The sequence below is a fragment of the Sodiomyces alcalophilus genome (assembly GCF_042370955.1).
Source record: "Sodiomyces alcalophilus JCM 7366 unplaced genomic scaffold ACRALscaffold_6, whole genome shotgun sequence".
NCBI lineage: Eukaryota > Fungi > Ascomycota > Sordariomycetes > Glomerellales > Plectosphaerellaceae > Sodiomyces > Sodiomyces alcalophilus.
In genome coordinates this window covers 3116352-3121456 of record NW_027263537.1, presented here as the reverse complement: position 1 = coordinate 3121456, position 5105 = coordinate 3116352, and positions in this window count along the sequence as shown.

The window sequence follows — 5105 nt, the reverse complement described above, 5'->3', positions numbered from 1 at the left end:
AAGATAAAGAAGGCTAGTAACAGGATCGTTAATCGGATCGAAAAGATCGTTAATAGGGTTAGGGTGCTAAAAGGGAATTTATCTATGATTACCGTATAGCTCGGAAGACCCGTACCCACTATAAACTAATTTAGACCTGCCCGAACGTTAACCCGACCCGAAGAGGGGATACCTTTAAGCTATCTAAGGAAACGGAAGAACGCTGTAACCGGATTATCGCTAGCTGGGATAACGAATGCTAAAAGAGGTTCCAGAGTAACCTTAAAAAGGACGCCGAAAGTAAGGGAAATAAGGGTTAATAGAAGTTACCCTCGAAAAGCCCTTCTAAGGAATTATCTAATTTCGTGGCTACCGGGGGCGCCGGTTCTTTAGACTCGGATACGGACGATAGAACCGGACCGTACGGCATATACTGCTTTTTATTAACCGGAGCCGTAGATAGACCCTTTAAAAACGAGCTATTAGTTAATTCCGGTATTATAAAGCATATCACTAATAAGCGTTATCTTCTAGAAGACTACCGGCCCGCGGAAAAGCTCGTGACGTTCGATACTAGTAAAGGAGAATCAGATCCGGTTACCGGATTCGGCACTATAAGGCTATAAGTTAAAGATCGGGATTATTAGCCGTATACGCTGATTTTAAAAGATATAGTATATATCGAGGGATATCCTATAACCCTTGTATTAGCCCTCCGTTTACTTCTAAAAGGATTGCTCGTTACTAGTAGATAGGCGTTAGAAATTAAAGAAAAAGGTAGGACCATTACCCTGCCTTTATAGAACGTAGGAGGGTAGTTTACCCTCTAACTATAACCGGCTAGTCACAGGTTAATCGCACTAAGTAAGGCCGAATAATTATATTAGCTAGAATTAAGGAAAGAAAGGGAAATGATCTATAGAGAAGTGCAGGATTTACTAGGTTTATATAAATCCGCGGTAAGGGCAGCGCGAGGTCCGAGTATCGGATCTGCGTGCTAATTAGCGGTTCTGGCCTTATACCGGAACTATACTTTCGAGGGGTTAACTCGTGATATTACCCCCCTCCCCCCCCCCGGGGCCTATAATAACTAAGGGCCGAACCCGTTTTATCTAAACGCGTCGCGAGGGAGGCATGCATCCTCCCTTATATCGGGCAGGTTCGGGTCGCGCGGTATTCGCGGCGATTTTACTTATAAGTCGCTAGCGCTCCGCGTTATACTAAGCGCCTACTCTTTGTATTAAATAACGCCCGGTTACTCCTTCCTCTTTATTCATAAACTACTATAATAAATAGTTCTATAGGCCTCTATTATATTCCGTAGTTCGATATTATAGTATAAGCGTAGTTTCGCCCGGTTTTTTATTCGTAGTTAGTTCTTCTTCCTATAAGCCTATAACGTTATTTTAGTAGTAATCTCCGTTACTAGTTTCGCGCTAAGAACTCGGTTACTCCTTATTAAGTCGCGATATAGTCGTCTTGCCCTTATAGTTTTTTATTAATTTCACGACTCGTATTATTTTTCGTTTATTCTATTAACTATTATAAGTCTCCCGATAAGCCTCCGCGTCGATTTAGTAGGGTCGTAGCTAACGCTATACGTATAGATAGCCGCCCCCCGCTATAATGCCTATAACGCCTATAAGGGCAGCGTCGTTAAGCCCCCCGTCCCCGGCGAAGTCGCGCCCCCCCACCCCCCCCCCCCGGGCCTCCTATAATAAGGAACAAAGTTAATCGGTTAAGAGTATAGCTAAAGAGGCCCTTGCCTATATAGCGAATACCGGTAAGCGCCCGGCTAAAAGGGAGGTTCGTGATAAGGCTTAGTACTTCGCTATAAGGATCTTACTAACTCTCCGGTAGGGTGCGTCGCCTTATAAGCGATAATATAGTCCCGTCTATCCCCCTAGCCGCCCCTATAAGGCCTTTTACTATCCCTATACTAATCGTATCGCCGGCGTTAAAAAGATATTTAACTAGATATACTGTAACTAATCCGGGCCCGGCGCGGCCTATAGTAAGCCTAAATACTACGAATACGCTATCGGATCCTATATATACCGCCCTATAGGTTTACTACGATTTATAGGCTAGGATATCACGACTAACCTTCTTAGCTGTCAGGAGGGGGTTCGCGCACAGAGTGAAAGAAGAGTATTATATGGTAAAGGGACACAGAAATCACCCCTGTGGGGGGGTGTTAATAAAGGTGAAAATTAAACTCTGGCCTCCTCCTAAAGAGGGGTTCGGAGGCCATATATTTATAATATAATAGCCGATTACGTAAGCGTATCGCTTACGTATTCGTGCCCGTGATATAGCGCTCCCTCTTATATACTCCTACCCTTAGGAGCAAAAGAAGCAAAAAAGCTGCCTTTAGAATAGTTAAAATTAATCTAAAATAACTGAATAAATTAATTAAAATCCATTAGAATTAATCTATTAAATCGATCCACCGAATCTATTAATCCGGACCTTTAAAAAGGTCTATCTAATCGCTTAAAATAACCGCTTAGGTCCTTCGTAAAGGTCTGCCCGGTCGCTTAGTTTAATCGGTTTAATCGGTTTAATCGCTCGATCGCCCAGGTCCTTTAATAAGGTCCGCGGCCGCGCGGATTAATTAGTTTAATCCGTTTAATCGCCCGGGTCCTTCGTAAAGGTCTACCCGGTTCCGCGATTCGAATAGCTTAAAATAACCGCCTAGGTCATTCGTAAAGGACCACGGTCACGCGGTTTAATTAGCTTAATTAACCGCCCGGGTCCTTCGTAAAGGTCTGCCCGGTTCCGCGATTCGAATAGCTTAAAATAACCGCCCGGGTCCTTCATAAAGGTCTACCCGGTTCCGCGATTCGAATTAATCAGTTCTATCGGTTCTATTAATCAATTAAGCAGTTCCATTAGTTTAATCAGTTCAATCAGTTCATTAGCTAACTAGTTAGTTCCTAGGCTGCCCCGCCCTCTAGCTAGTTAGTCCGTAATAGCCCACGGCACGAATACTTTATAGTAGCGTAGCGTCCTTCTAGGACCTGCCTACTAGTAACGAGTTAATTGCCCGCGCGTATATAAGACCTAACCGACCTAAACGATCTGAATAACTAAATAAACGAATCGAACTGCTTAAACTAATCGAACTACTTAAACCGAAGACGTAACTAAAGACGTAATAAAAGACGTAACGATCGTGACTGCCCTAGGCGATATAAGCCTAACGTAGAAGATATAATAAAACTAACCTGACAATTGCCCTGTAATACTTCCTAACGGTCGGCGCGCCCTTTAAAAGGTAGAGAGTTTAATATATCAGGAGGGGGTTCGCGCGCAGAGTGAAAGAAGAGTATTATAGGGTAAAGGGACACAGAAATCACCCCTGTGGGGGGGTGTTAATAAAGGTGAAAATTGAACTCTGGCCTCCTCCTAAAGATGGGTTCGGAGGCCACTTATTTATAATACAATAACCGATTATATAAGCGTATCGCTTACGTATTCGTGTCCGTGACATTAGCTCCCCGCCGCCGCTATTAAATTTATTAAGCCTATAGCTAACACGGGTTATACTATATACGATAATCCTAATAACGATAATATAAATACTTCTAAGTCTCTTTCTGATTCGCCGTTAACCCTGGCTTAGCTTCGCGAGGCCTTTAAGTTAGCTCGTAGTGATTACTATACCTTTTTATCTAAGGTGACTCTTACCGCCGCTCCTGCTCCCGCCGCGGCCCCTACCCCCGCTATCGCTATTACCCCCGCTAACGCCGACCCCTCCCCCGCCCCCGTTAGTAACGGTAAGGGTCTCCGCCGCGAGGTGGAGGCCCTCCGCTAGGAGGTTCGTAAGTAAGGCACCGTGACGACGCGCCTCCTAGAGGGTATCCTCGCCGCCCTCTAGGGAGGTAGCGGTCCCGTTACTAGTAGTAATAATAATAATAGTAAGGAGGGCTTAGGCGGTAATACTACTAATTAAAGTCCTTTACGGAGGCACTATTTATCTCCTTAGAAACCGGTAAGGGGGCCGGTAAATTCCCCCCCTTTAATTAACTTACGATTATAGGTCGTGCCGCCCTTATATTAAGTTCTTTTTATCCTTATATATTCCTTATAGTATATTCGTGTAAAGGGTTATCGTTCTTATTAGCGGGACCGTATTTTACTTCGAGAATATCTAATGCTATAGTATCCCTTATAGCGTCTAGTAGTTCCTAAGTAGGTTGTGCGTATCCTGCCTAGTATATTAATACGTCGCGTCGCACACCGCGACCTTACTATTTATTCTATATATATAAGATACCTTTTACCTCCTACTCTTTATTACCGTAAAGGGCGTCCCGGATCGGTTCGGGCTATAGGTCGGTTACGACTCATCTAGGGAGGGGGTCACGGCTAGCTTATTTTAGGATATCGATATAAAAGCGGGGATATATTCCCGATAATATATCTAACTCGATAACGTAGGAGTTAATTACTTTCGTTACTCTATACTTTTAATATAGCTAGCTTAGCTTCTTCGAAGGCCTAGGCGTGGAGTAGTTAGCTATAAGAAGCGAGGTAAGGTCTCCTACTTTAAAGCGCTCTGCCGGGAGTCGCCGCTTATTCGCGGTTTCCTTATCCTATAGTTACTTCGAGGCTATAGCTGCCTATACGAACTCTATAGCCCCGTATAAGCGATTTAGTAGATTATAAGCGGCGGCTGCCTTCGGGTATATAGGTATAGGGTCGTGGATTTAGATAGGGTTAATATAGAACGCGTGTTTTAGGAAAAAGGGCTTAGCTAGGTCGTTAAGCTCTTCCTGTTATTAAGCGATAACTAGATAGATAGCGGGTAATAGGCGACCCTAGTTATCCTAGGAATAGTATACGAAGGTATAAAGGTAGGCCTAAATATCTTAGTTTAGTCTTTTAGGTCCTTTATCGGTTTAAGGGTAATAAGCTATACTAAGTTACTGCTTAATCTTTATAAGTTTATAGAAGTATTACTAGAACCTCTTAGTCTAGTTCGAACCTTAGTTGTTAACGATTAAGAGGGGTATACTATAGAACCTAAAATAGTAGTTTAGGAAGCGTTCCGTGTAGGCCTCCCCTTTTATCGTTTCTACTGCTTTTAATATTACTAACTTTATTAATCGGTTTATAAT